Source organism: Nipponia nippon, unplaced genomic scaffold (genome assembly GCF_047370975.1).
Source record: "Nipponia nippon isolate SJK-2023a ecotype South Korea unplaced genomic scaffold, ASM4737097v1 scaffold_4, whole genome shotgun sequence".
NCBI classification, from domain to species: Eukaryota; Metazoa; Chordata; class Aves; order Pelecaniformes; family Threskiornithidae; genus Nipponia; species Nipponia nippon.
In genome coordinates, this window is record NW_028262358.1 from 1019484 (window position 1) to 1034188 (window position 14705).

The 14705-nt window shown below is 47.2% G+C and overlaps 1 long non-coding RNA gene across 1 annotated transcript in view; it reads right to left on the bottom strand.

Annotated features, from left to right (window-relative positions):
- Nucleotides 1-1224: 1224 nt before the first annotated feature.
- The window catches only part of LOC148053053 (uncharacterized), a 61315-nt gene continuing 47834 nt past the window's right edge, over nt 1225-14705 (bottom strand). Inside the window, exons 3-4 of the long non-coding RNA XR_015708730.1 lie at nt 3240-3314; nt 1225-1934 (exon numbers count right to left, since the gene is read on the bottom strand). This is a non-coding gene — a long non-coding RNA (uncharacterized LOC148053053). The remainder of the gene's footprint in view (nt 1935-3239; nt 3315-14705) is intronic.

The window sequence follows — 14705 nt, forward strand, 5'->3', positions numbered from 1 at the left end:
AATCACTGCCATTTTCACCCTCGCTGGCAGGCCTGGAAGAAAGGTGTCACCAAAAAAGAATGGCAGCTCCATGCTGACAAAGGCTTCCTTTCTCTGCTGTCCATCACCAAAGAAAAGCATTTCTGTCACTTGACCCTGCCAGTCACATTAAAAAATGAAAACCTGCCCAGGGGACACACCAAAAATGAGTGCCCCCCTGTCTAGAAAATAAATTAGTGTTTGCAAAGAATGGCTTCAGATGGACGAGGCCAGGGCAGAGCTGGCAGGAGCCGCTGGCCTTGCTGGAGCTCTGCCCTTTCGCACGGGGCTGCGCTTGGTCTGTCAGGCGTGATTAATTCTGCGACTAACGCAAGGCCACAAATGCACTTTGTCAAACGCTGGGGAAAAGCCCAGGCGGACCGAGCCCAGGCTTCCTGTGCTCCAGCCGCTGCTGAAGAAACGCTTTTGAGACACCGAGGTCTGAAATGCTGAGTTAGTCCTTGGTAGGCAGGCAGCGAGCCTGGGCAGGAGGAACAAAGGTCTAAGGGGCACAGGGAATTAACTCGGTGGCCAGGGTGACAGCTGCAGGATTGCGATAATTTTCCTATTTTACAGTACGCCTTGTTCCCATTAGGATAGGTGGACTCTGCAGAATCTGATATAATCCGATCTAATCTGTATATTATGCAGCATCACAAGGTGTCCGAAGAGGCGCAGGGCTCGCGCTCCGCCTTGGTGCCGGTGTTGACCAGGGCCCGGCTGCGTGCTCCCCGCAGCGCGCAGGGGCACCCATCTAGTGGCCAAACGCCAGAAGGCAGCAGCCACCCAGCGAGGGTGGCCGGCCTTCCAGAAACCAGGGGCTTTCAACTGCAAACCAGGACCAGCTCTACCCTCCGTCATTCCCGAAAGGCCCTAACAACCCCTAAGGTCTAACCGAATGCTTAGCTGGAAATGGCACGGCTTCCTTACGTGCTCCTCTCCGCTGCTGCTGGCAAGCTGTTACCCATTTCCAGTAGGAACTCTTCTTGCTATAATTTAAGCTGGTTTCTCCTCTTTCTGTCCCCTATGCCAGACAAGCTGCAGCCCCAGCCCGACTGCATTTGGAAGCTGCAATAAGGAGCGCTGGACCTCGCTCCCTATGGACTTTTCCATATATTGAGGGTACCGCTGACCCCATACCCCACCGTGCACAAACCCGCTTGCACCCCTTCTTATTGCCTGCAATGTCACCCGTCCCTTGCGGTTGTCACTAGCCACTGATTTGCCCTCACTGAAAAATCACTTCTGTGGAGCAGAGGTACAGTTTTTCGCCTTGCACGTTAATTCAGCTACCGCAAGAGGAGGGTAAGTGTGACAGAAACCTGCCTATCCGTTCCCGTAGTGCCCACTGTGACACTGGAAAACCGGTGCCTAGAAATAACCCCTGTGTTCAGAGAGATGAGATTAAAGCCAACCTCCAAGGCAAAACCTGGCCCACTTTCTGCAGTGATTGCCACGGCAGGGAGCCGGTCCCGTCCTGAGCCACGTGCGCTCACTGAGGGCTGGGCACAGGGTGAGTTTCACGATCTCATCATTTTTTGCTGTGAGGCTGGAAGGATAAATACTCAGGACCACGGTTTGTAAATGCAGAGAAAGGAAAAATCAGCCAAAAATAGCATGCTGAACACTCTTTCAGGATCCTGTGTTTCGGGACTGCCAGGCTGTTCCAGCGCGTTTTACTTTTCTACCGAGGATGCTCTTCAACATGAACTTACCATCTAAAATGTTTAACGGTCATTCAGGCCATCACCAAGTTGTAAAGTCTTACGAAGACTCGTGTTTCATTTCTTCTGATAAAGGGAGCCGAGGCCAGACTCTGCCCTGCGCTGGTGCTGGCACTGTCCAGAGACGAAGCCTTTTGCTTTGCAGGAGAGGCGGTGAGGAGAGGCACTCGTTTCACAGGGCAGGATCGTGTCCTAAAAAAGCATCAGCAGTCCCTCTTAAAAAAATCTGGACGGGTTCCACAATACCACACACCCCGTAATTGCTCCTATTTGACTCCAAACCCAAAATGAAACCTGGCACATGCTCCCAGCCATGCTTGCTTACATGTGAATATTCCATATTTGCACATTTTAAAAGTGCGTTGCTGCTCTGCTCTGATTTTTAGGCCCAGATAACAGCGTGAATAATGGCTTCACTCGCTGCCTGGTAAGAAATCCCTTACTGACATCAGCGTGACTTTGGGGTCTGCATTTAAGAAAATATAAAGGAGGATCATTTCAGCCTCTCGGAGAAGGCTGCAAAACTTGCTAAATAATATGCTGATGCTGCACTTGGTTTAATAAAGTTGAGCTCTAGTTAAGCATTTTAATGCGCACGTTGTAAATAAATAATGGAGGACACTGCTTCTTTAACATAGCAATAATTATTTTAAATTAAACCCTCGTTACAAAGAAATTAACTTTCACCTTGCTGACTCTGTCGCTTATTGTGGAAGAGCTAGATCACGCTTCAGCAGGGCAATTCTTCACAGCTGGGAAGTGAGGACTGCACTCGGTTGAGATGGGCATGAATTATTGAAATTTCCATCAAAAAGGAAAGCTGAAATGGAGGGCTTTTTGCAAAAATGCTACCATCAGAACCTCACAAGCTTGTTCCTCGTACTGTTTGCATTTCCCAAGTCTGTATGGTGAAAACTCTCCCCTGTTACATCCAGCCAGAGTTTTCAGGCGTTGCTCTATTGTTCGCCTCATTCTGTCATTTTGACTTCATGAAATTAAGATTTCTTGCCTAAAAATGCTGTGCTTCCTTGCCTTGTCTGTAAAAGCTGAGAGAGAGTTACAGGGAGGCTGGAGGAGGTACGCGGGGGGAGCTCTGCTCCGCCTGCTCAGCCCAAATTCCCTCCTTAGCCCAGGCTGGCAGGGAGGCATTTCAAAATGCTTTTATAATTTCAGCGTTATTGATAGCAATATCTCGAATCTCATGTTTGTAAAACTTATTTCAAACTTTGTCTGAGTTTAATTCATTTTTTTATGCCTGACCTTGCTACCACCGGTTATTTTTGTTGGCCACGGTCAGGGCGGGAATAGATACAACTATCGGACTCCTACCAAGCGGTGCTGACTCTCGTTACAAGCGTACTGTAACTACAGCAAGAATAAAGTAATGAAAGCTACAGGATTACCGCATCCGAGGGTCATGGGAAGGTAAACGCTCCGCGAGCCATCCTTAGGTGCAACATAGACACGTAGAAACGTGGGCATCGAGAAGAAAGTCACCTGGAGAGAGGGGAGTCCGCCTGATGGTCCCGTCTCTGCCATGGTTTTCCCTTGGTGGTGCCCGATGGCCTCTCTCTGTGGGGGGGAAGAACAGTTCAGAGCAGCAATCAAAAGGCATTTCACACTCCGAATAAAATAAAGCCTCCCCACGCCTATAAAAATTCAATCAAACCAATCAAAACATTCTGTATGGAATGTTTTACGAAGTATGTTTTCTGGTGCCCCCCATGCCTATCTTACCTCCCCTGAAGGAAAAAGAAAAGGAAATAACATTTAAGGATGGAGATCAAATTGGATTTGATTCTTCTTGCTTTACAACCGCCCCAGAAAAACACAGGTATTCATCCATCACAAAAGCCTGAAACCCACCACACGGGGTGAGTCTCTCTGCTTTAACGGTGAACACCACGTCCGCATAACCACCGATGGCCTCCTCCTCTGGGAGGAAGGCTGCCCTGACCTCTGGATTTGCCAGGAGGAGCAAGCTGGGAGATATCTGATGTATCTGGGATGCGTTAGCATCAGTGCTCCCTGTTTGTTTCTATAACCACCGATTTTTTGACCTAAAGGAGGTGGGAAAACACCGGTGATTTCCTCTTTAAAGCTCTGTGAGACCTGCGGTGGGACGAGGCACTTCTGTGGAGCAAGGAGGGCAGGGAGCGACCCAAGAGACAGGAGAGCACTGCTTGCACTTCGGGGGCTGCAAACGCAGGGATAAATTCAGCCATAACGTAAAGGGACGCGACTGCTTCCACTGAAGGTAAGTCCGTCAGAGCGTAACGTGGCTGCTTCTGCCGAGGTCCTGTCAAAAACTTGGCTCTTGCGAGACTCCTGGCAGTGTTGCTGTTGACTTCAACAGGGTTAAGAAGCCTGGGGATGTCTGAACTGCGTGAGAAAAGGGTCAGGAACAACAGGCTGAGGAACCTCAGCGTCCAGGCTGCTCCATCTCCCGCGGTGAGCAGGGTTAAGGGGAATGGCTTAGAATACGTACCCAAAACGTGTGGGCTGCTGGTCAATACAGGAGACAACTCATGTTATATCAGCCTCTAAACTCTTCCTCATGGGTAGTTTAATCACGACCCTTGCCACCTGATGCTATACCACTTTCCTGGGGGAGACGGTGACATTCCCACTGCTGATGTTTCATGTTACCGAGACGGTGTTTTGGAGAAGAGGAGCAGGGTTTGTGTTTTAGTCCCGCAGAGCTACTAAGCCTTCTCACTCCAAAACTTCAGAGACCACCCTGGGTAGTGAAAAGCCCCTCCAGACGCAGAGGGTAGCCGTCACCACCCAGCCCAAGCCCTGCTGGCTGAGGGAGAACATCCCTTACGCCTGAAAGGATCATTTCTGGAGGACCTTTCAGTAGAATTTAAAACTCCCTTTGGTGTGGACGGAAAGGAGAAAGCACCAACCTGGACTTAGAGCGCCTGCATTCGGCTCTGCGAGGTTTCGGTCTTGCAGGGGCGACGAAAGCACACGCTTGGCTGCAGGCACAGGAGCGGACCCACCGAAGTCAAACGTTAGGCACGTGCTCCAGCAGCTCAAGGGCAGGAGGTGCCGGCACATCTGGCAAGATCGAGCCCCATCTGAGTGCTGGAGGTAAATTGCTGGAGCTGGCCACTTATTGCCTCTGCCTCCTCGAAGGAGGCTGGGCAGGAAAGCGGCCGCGTGAAGCCCAGATTCTTCCCATCCAGCCAGCGCCGCAGCTCCGCTTCGCCCCGTCCCGGTCCCCCGCCGAGCTGCTGGGAGCTCAGCAACCACCTTTGCTTCTAAAAATAGGTTTTACCCAGTTTTCACCAGGGTAAGCAGATTTACAGCAAACGGGAGTTGATTTATTCTGTCCTCAGGAGAAGGTGTTGCATGGAAATTGCTGCGCAGTGCGAGGAAGGGCTGTCTGAGAGGACGGGTGGTTTTAATCAAAAGTATATTTAAATAAAGACTCAAAAGAAAACCAAGCATTTAAGCACTAAGCCCCGTCAAAAGTATCGCTAACGTTTGCTGCAGAACATACTAATGACTGAAATACAGGAGTAAAAATGGAATATAATATCATAATCACGCAGTCTCCTGAAAATTAGGCTGCGTTAGAGCCACCCGTCGGCTTAATTGGACAGCTGGAAGCGCGCACGCGTTTGCGGAAGGGAAAACCCGCGGGACGTGGGGCCACGAACGGTCACTCGAACAGGCCAAAACTGGCCCATCTCGCATTTACGCTTACTGTGACGAGGTCAAATAATTGAGCATTTTAAACACTTTCAGGCTAATTTTCACGAACACAGCTTCCTCTGAAGGTTGCCTGCGACCTCCTTTGAAGGAAAAAAGAAGATGATAACCTTAATCTTTAAAGCAGTTTGAATTATTTCCTCCCAAGCCTTTCTCTAAACAGATTAAACTCCTATTTGAAATGGAAGTAGATGTTTACTCTTGTAAATAAGCATTTTCTCTTGTATCTAACGGTAAACAGATTAAAGGATTATGCTAAAGACCTTTCAAAATTTTAGTATCGGGGTCCTGAAACCTTAGCGTTTGATATCCAGCCCTCACCGTAGCTACATGCAGGGTGGAAGGTTATTTTCTCCCATCAAGTACATCCTAAATAAGGAGATTTAAAGCCTTCAGTTTTGAAAGACTTCATTCTTATCTGCCCTGCTGCCACTTCACACGAGCAGGGGAGCATACAGAGCTGGGAGCATAAATGAGAATCAGACACCAAGACTTTATTTTAAAAAGTCACAGTATGGGAAGAATTTACTTGATTTCTAATAATATATATAACATACAATAAAGCAGACCAACATATTTCATCTCCTGTCAAGAAAGTTTTGTCACTTGGTAATTTGTTTTAATATATTAGTTTCTAAATATAAGAGCAGTCAATCGATGCATTATTAATGTGATGTGTACGTGTATAAATATTCTTTTAACTTCCAGGATGGTGGATATTAATGTTGTGGCATTTGAAAGCACGAGGCACTTGAAGTGCTCCGTCCCGAGGCAGGAGCCGCACCGATTGCACCGAGCCCCATTTATAACTCCTCCGGCCGGGGAATGAAAGGGCTTTGATGTAAAGTGGTGTTTAAATGCTCCCGTGAATGGAAAGTCAGAATTTTTTCCCCAATCTTTCTGGCAGCAAAATGCCTCCATCGAGTGGAAGGGTTGTTTAGTTGTTGGAATAGCAACGTTTAGAGAGGGAAATACGGGTTTCTGAAACGGTCAGCAGTCACACCGAAGAGGGGGTCTGGACATCAGCTGGTTGTTTTACCCCATTATTTTAAGATTTTCATTATTCATAACTTTTGCTTCCTTTTGAGTAACGGGAGACTCCAAACAGCCTGATTTAGCTCTTGGTTTATGGATTTGGTGCAGCCGAGAGTATTTCAAAAGGCCTGGGGACATGCCGCTGTGAAGGGACGGAGGCATCACCGAAACATGCTCCTGCCCCAACCGATGGCTGCTCCGAGAGGCACCGCGCCGCCTTAGGTTGGCATAGCCAGTATTTTTACAGTAACAACGCTGGGGATGTTAAGATATCTTCAGATTTATCAGCTGAATGCATGACACTCGCTAGTATGACAGATCCGATACTATATTTTCCTTATAAACCACACTGGGATCCCATATTTGATGGAAGTCAAACACAGCTTGGTGTGTTGCATAGTTTCTTGCCGTCCCTCATCACATTCTGGTTTTAGCTACCACAAAAAAAAAAAGAAGCAGCAACGTATGTAAGCAAGGTACATCAGCAATCTCAGAACTGTATGAAATCAATCTGGAAAGCAGAAGGACACGAAGAAAATTCCCTGTCCGGTGGGGCTAAGGCCATTAAAAAGGTGTTTTTTAAGTAGGTGGGGAACAAATCTAATTCCAGCAACTGGGCTAGTCCGTTCAGTTGAAAATCATCAATAATAATGCAGAAATGAGAGAGAGCGAGAAGAGATGTTTCTTTTTGCCTTTTGGCAATAGCCAGAAAATACGCGCAGAGCAGGGGATGGGAACGGGCGGCTTTCCCTTCCAGCACGGGATGCTGAACGGGAGCTGCTCTAGTGAAGCGTTGCACAACCAGTAGGCTAACTGGGGTGCAATGGTTTGAAAGGAGCTGGCTGAAGAGCCACTCCAGCTCCTGATGATGATTTCGACCTCGTGCCAGAGCATGGCTTCCAGCCGAGGGGAGGAAAGGACAGGTCAAAAGTGGTAAGTGGACCCACCAGAGACCCTGGCTGGGGTGTGGGGGGGTTTGCTGGCAGGGGATTGCTGCAGTGATTTTCTCCCCCATCCAGCACTATTAGGGTCTTTTTACCCCACCAAAGTCCCCCCCAGCAGGCTCAAGCGCAGCGCTCCCGAGCGACGCTGCTCCCTCCCGCCCGCACCCCGGAGCTGTGCCCGACAAAGCCACAGGAATAATCGCATTTTCACTTGAGTGGGCAAAGCAGGAGAACAATCATATGGGAAACCTCAAGCATATCCCAAATTATTTTGGATCAACCAGAAGCGAAAAAAAAGCAGTCGTTTGTTTTTTGTTGTTTTTTGTTGTTTTTTGTTTTGTTTTGTTTTGTTTCCCCCCCCAAAAATAAGAAAAAACAGAGAAAAGCAATGTTTGCGTTTGGATTGAATTAAATGCCTTGTTTCACCCCAAATGAAACAAGGTCATTTCATCTTGCGGGTTGTTTTTCCCCATCGTGCATGCTAAAAGGAAAAACGCAAGCAAACAAAAACATTCACTTTAACTACATTTTCACTCAAAACATCATTTTGGAATGACAATTCAAGACGCCAGTATGTATTTTGAAACATATTCCAAAACCCAGCAAAAAGCCCACCCCAAAGGGACAATCTGAACCTGCCTTCCTCGTCTTACCCGCCTTGCAGCAGGCTGTGCTGAATCCAGACCAAATTAACGACTAGCCGTGGTCGCTCAAACTTTCAGGTTTTTCAATAAATAGCCTGCTCAGCCGGCAAGCTGTGCCCACCTCAGCTTTGCCGGGATCTGCAGTTAATTCCCCTCAAACCTTCACAATTTCCCTTTATTGGGGAAGGTGGGTGTTTTCCTTCGCCTCCGGAGGCTTTTCCAGCCACTGACACCCACAACTCAGCATCACCCCTGGGGATGCTTCTACCTGAGGATGAAGTCAAGCGGCCTCGACTCTTTCCATACTTTATTAATTTTAGAAGATTTAAGAAGAAAAAAAAAGATATTTTTCTCAGCTAATACGTTAAAATATGGTATATTTGTAACACTGTACCAAAGAAGGTAAGTAAATGTGCAATGGATTTGATTGGCCATTGAAATTCTCTCCTCTATTAGTTAAAAGTTGATGTTGCTTCATTTTAAACATGAAGCTTTTCCTGGGTGAAAAGGCAAGAATATTTAACAAAGTATTTTTTCATAGTAAGAGCAAACCTTAAATTAATGGTTTAAAATGTAAAAAAAAAAAAAAAAAAAAGTTTTGCAGTGCACACTACCTGACCTGAAAATAATAAGCTTTTAAGTGTAGTTGGAAGCAGTCACTAAAACCATAGGAGACATGATTTTTATTAGAATTTAGATAAAAAGATTTAATGTTTTTTAATCTACGAGACCACTGGAGGTTAAACTCACCATCTGAAGTTAGTTTGTGTTTTTCATATACTTTTTTTTTTTTTCCTTAAACAGATCTGCTCATTTAAAAAAAAAATAAGCAAAGGTCATCAGAGCCCACTCAATAAAGTATTTGGTTCGCCTTCATTTGGCTTCGCGAAGAGGCCTGTGAAGGAACAGGAGCTGCACTATGTTATAAACATCTTCGGGAGGTTTAAAGGTGGTTTTCCCCCCTGGATGCAGGCTGGACGGGCTCCGACGACCCTTTTTCAGGGTTTTTTTGGCGAGCTGGCAGTATTTCACAGGGCTGTCAGCCGCAGCCCGCCTTATTACAGCGGAGATGAAATGATGGTAACTGGAATTCCTTCATCCATAAATTCCACGTGCCACGGATATTTCCACATTCATTAGGAGGAGAATAAGTAGCAGCCAGGCGGGATCCGCAGAGGCTTTTACTGGCTTTTTGATGAACTGAGGCTGAAGGGGTAAAATACCGGCGAGGCCATATTTTGATGGTTTGATTTCAGATATTCTACCTCTTCAACCGGGAAACCTTTGCCACGCTATCAAAGAGCGCACGGTAATTTATTGGCTATATACTTCACTTGCTTCAGACCTGATTAAAACCCTCGGGCAGGTCAGCGCGCCGGGCAGTAACGGGGTAAATCAGCAGGGCTCTGTGAGCTTCGGCAACGCAGCTCTGATTTACGCTGCCTGGGGCTAATATTTCAGTACTGTAGGCTAATATATCAGTACCACAGCAGTTAGTATAAAATTTTAGCATTGCACAGATGCTCTTTGGGCCATAGTTTTGGAGAAAATGACGGCATTTTTTCCCACCTGATTTAGTTTCTGGGTTTGACTGTGCTGTTCTGCTCCAAGTTACACTTTTTTTAGCCAGGGCAGGCAAAGGTTTTGAGGTTTGCACGTTGGATGGTGCTGGTCCCGCTGAGCTCCGAGCCTGCCGGTGGCACCAGGGACCTTGGGGCGATAACCACCTTCCTCCAACAAGGTCTGGTGGGGCAACCCCAGGGGTGAAGGACCTCCAGATCACCAGGTTGGATGATCTGCAGGTGTCAGGGCAGATCTAGGGCTCATGCACACGTGTGTGTGTGTGTGTGTGTGTGTGTATGAAGTAACCAGAAGAGGGTGATTTATTGGTGGTAAAATGCCAAAAGAAAACACATGGCTTGCAGAGAAAGAGGAGATGATGGCTTACGTTGGGGGGCATCTCTGCGTCCTACAACCGTGGCTTAGGTCCCAGTTACAGTCCTAACTTCATCGTATTCTCCCATCCACAATGACTGCATACTGGTCAGCTTAACCTCTTCCAAGAGTAGAGAGAGAATTATCGAGTTCCTCCATGAATTACGATTTTTCACTGGAGTCTGGGCTTTACAAGAACCAGTAAGTACAGCAGCTCTGGAGGGGGGATTAAAAAATAAAAACTGACTATTCTCCTGGGTTTTAACCCAATTCCTAACCCAAAGAGTCTCAGATATGTTTGGATGAGTTTCAGAAAAGCATCCCAACTTTTGGACACAGATCCGAACCACACTTCAAAAAGGTTTTGAGGTTTGCCCATCGGTCTGCGTGCAGCTCTTTGCTGCCCTTGTGCTGCTTCCCCGGGTGCGATAGAGGAGGGCTCTGTCCTGAGCGGAATCCCAAATCAAAAAACGGTAAAACAAACAAACAGACCCCCCGAGGGATACGGAGTGCAACCGTAAAAGAAACAGGTACTCGGTTCCAAAACCAGATGGCAAATTTGAGGCATGTCTGAACATGCCAAGATACAGCATGCTACAAAGAGTTCAAACGGAGCATTGCAGATAAAACAAGTACCGATTAAATCACATACTGTCCATATTTCAATCAAAAGTTTGAAACCCATCCATGACTAGGCAACTAGGCAGGCTGAAATCAAGTTGAACAAGCGGAATGCAGAAAACGTGGGTATTTCTTTTAACTCTCGCAGAATCAAGCTACTCGTTGTTAATGAAACAACTGCGTCTCCACCACTCGCTTTAAAAACTCAGCCCCGTGCACGCAAAACAGCAACGAGGGTATAGAAAAAAAAAAAACATACGCCCTTTGCAACTATTTGCCTTCTGCATTGTGAAGATGCTGATTCACGGAGGCTTGGGAGGCTATGGGAAAATAAGCTGCCGTATTCATGGTGAATGGCTATGGTAAAAACCTCTACTTTACAGCTACCTCTGAGACGAGGAGTTTGAGCTAAATTAGCTTCTTCGGGAGAGGCGAGAGTCTTTCCAGTAACAGGCACGCACAGCAATAAAGGTCGGAAAGCACGAATAGAAGAGGTGAATGCCTCCCACTGAACCGAATGTGTTCGGTTTAAGTCTGGGTAAAGAACCATTTCAAATGCTCGCAGCTGGTGCTGCTGCTAGAAGGGGCAAATTTGATGTAAATTCCTTGCATAGAGTGACATTTAGTATATTTGGAGAGTACTTGCTGGAGATGGGGTGTCCCTACAAGGGCAAAGTTAGGCTGATGGATATCGTGGGGCTCAGGGTGGTCTTGTCAAAGCTAATCCATGGCCAGCCTAGCTGCTGCCTCCCGAGATCCACCACCATAGCTCCTCCTGGTTACTCCAAGCAGGTCTCGTTGGCAAAGGCATAACTCATGGAGGTCTTATGGCATGGAGCTATTGACCTAATCCAGCCTCCGAGTATTCACAGAAAGCCGCTGTGGTGCCGGACCGGAGCAGCAGATACCCTCTGTGGGCAGCGGCGGGGGCCACGGCACCGGTGACCCCTTCCCATGGCACCTGCCACCACGGCTGGGTGTGCAAACGCTGCCTCTTCCGTGGATTTATCGCTTGACAACACACCTTTCCATCCCTTAGCCTCTGCGGTCTTGTCTGATGCACAGTGTGAGCTTTTAGCAAACATAACTACTCCGTAATTAAATATTAGATACATCGACACGCGTATAAACTATTTCTGTGTGGTATTTAACCTTTTGGACTCAGCAGACCAAATTCCCAGCCTGAAAGCTGCGCTGCAAGTGAAATGAGAATCTACACAGCTAGGTCTTTGTTTCCTTTTTTTCTCTGCTTAAATAACATAAAAAGCAATAAAGGAGCACCTCAGACCAGCTTTAATTGCATTTTAAAAACTGTACTAACAGGCTAAGTCTCCTGCAGGTATCGTGGTGTGTTTTAAGGGGGGTCTCAGAAGGCCATAGCAGGGTAGCTTGGTGCACATTCATAGGGACCAACCCCTCCAAGGGTGGGGAGAAAGCACCAAAGGTAATTGGGGAGTGACGGTGCCTGCATCGAGCTGACACCGAGCAGGAGAGGAGGGAGCGGATGGGGAGAGGGCAGGAGAAGAGCCTCACCACCACCGGGACTTTGGACACGAGGGAGGAGGGAGCTGCAGGACTGCAGGGCGAAAGGGATGCAGGCAGAGAAGCCTGTACCCATCGGAGGGGGAAAGACGCTGCAGTCGCCGAGGTGCAGGATGGGGACAGCCTGGACGGGAGGGTTAATTCCCTGGCTGAGCAAGGGCTGGTTCAGGGCAAGGCAGGGCAGGCAGGACCGGCACGGCTCAGGCACAGGCGAGGAGACCTGGGCAGAAGCGGGCATTGCCTGAAGGAGCTGCAGCTCGGGCAGATGCGGTGGCTGACACCGGACCCTCTTAGGTCAGAAAAGCAGAGGACGATGACTGCGACTCCTACGCCCAATCGCATTTTTGAGATGTAACCTGAATGCTCATACGCGTACATGCACGCACGCTACATCACACGCGTATAATTGGTGTGCAATAGTTTATATTATGAGTTGGTATGGTGTTAACATGGTTGAGCTTGTTTCCTTCTGGAAACTAAACTAAAATTGATTTTGAGACTTGGGATAAGGTACAAATTTTAAAGACTATGTAGACACGTGGGTACAAATTTAAAAACATTTACAGAATTGATAGTTCAGAATTTCTCTTTGAGTTAATGGAAAAGTTAAAGAAAAGCTAAAACCCCCACATTCAAAAAAAAGCTAATTTTTTTTTATCAGCACAAAATTGTTCCAAATAACTAACATACAGCAAAACTAAGTAAGCTAGCGTTCGGATTACACCAGGGTCGGCAAGACTGTGACAAACACAAAAAGGCCAGGAAGTTGTACAGATTTTTTTTTTTTTTTAATAAAAATCTCCCCGCACAGCAAGCGGCTGCAGGGTTCGTGTCGCCGCAGCACCCTGGCGCAGGCAGGGAGCCTCGGGGTCCCGCAATGTGCTTCCACTTAGCGGCTGCATGGAACATGACGGATGAAACTGGACTCCACACGCCGCTCGGAGAACCGCGCGGCTCCATCTTGCCCCATCGCTCTTCCCGCCCGAGCCGCGCGGGGTAGCGAAGGGGCCGCGGAACCAGGGCTATTAACAACGCGGGGTTAATTAAGACATCTCTCCTCCCAGCCCAGGATGGGTGGAGGCAGAGAAGCTCTCAGGTAAGGGGAATTGTACCTTTAAATGGCACGTTAATTTTCCAGGCACGTTTTCTGTTCAATGCAAGTAGTTATACACTGCTAACTGAGGTTTTTTTCCTGCATACCATTCAGCGTGGAACAGGCAAGACAAGCGAACCATTCGCAATAAACTCTTGGACTATCAACAACAGGTTACTACTACTCATTCCAGGTGGCCAAAGGCGCCCATCGGGTTTGATATTCCTTTAGGTATTCTGCTAGTACTTGTTGGTAACCAAGACAGTATTCGGCTGACGATAGCATGAAATCTTCAAGGAACATTTAAATTAAAAAAAAAAAAAAAAAAAGAAAAAAAAGAAAGGGAAAGAAATTCAACCAAAAAAAGCCCAAAAACCAAGCAAACCACCAGCAAAATCTAGACTGTCTCTGGAAGAATTGGATCCCGCAAAGCGCTTACTAGAGGTGCACTGCCAAGTCTAAAAACGTTCAAAATAGTGAGTCAGGACCCAAACATTTGTGGAATCAGCTGCAAAGCGAAGGCACTTGAAAGGCTCCTCTCTTCACTCTCCAATGCCTTTTGAGCCTCACTAGTCCACAGAGATGACATTGTTGAGTTTTTCTCGGCAGTCACACGGGCTAGAAACACGGTGTTTTTAAAAATGAAACCCAAAAGTCTCCTAAGGTCCCATGCTTCCAGGAAACTGAGCTTTCACAAACATGCCGTGACCTGGCGGGCCCTTTCACTCCTGTTGCTCTTGCCTTAAAAATAGAGAGAGGCTAACTAGACTCATGCAAAATAAGCATTTTTAACCTGTCCTTCACCAGTCGCAATGTTTTCTCATCTCCCCTTCACGACTGCACCCCACCAGCTGTCACGATAAATCCCGACCTACAGCAATGTGGCGCAAAACTGCCGAGCCAGCAGGCAGAGCTGATCACACCGATGGCATCCAAGGGAGCAAACGAATTCCCGAGCCAAGCCAATTGTGCTAAATTTGCCTGTCGGGTACATGTCATCCTTCGCCGGTGCCCTGGCGTTGCGAAGGCATCTGTGGGATGAGCCAGCCCCAGACAAGCCTGCCGTCCTGCCGCTGGGCTTCGCGGCACAATTAGGGCAGCCAGAACAGGGGAAATTAAAAAATCCCTTCAGATGCTCTTTCTCCTCCAACCAAAGCAGCTTGTAAAGAAACCAATGGTTTTTGGTTTTGTTTTTTAAAGAGGCATTAAGTCCCTTTCCTTCCCCTTAAAAACGCACAAAATCTTTCATTTTCCTTCTTTCTTTTTCCTATTCTTTAAATGGGAATAAAAGAAAAAAAGGCAGAGGGAAACCCCATGAACCAAAAAAATCCAAGCAAAACATGTGGTATATAATGAAATATAAAACCTCATAAAAATGAAACTAAGAAAATGCTTCTGCTTCAGCTGCTTGAAAAAAATCAAGGACAAA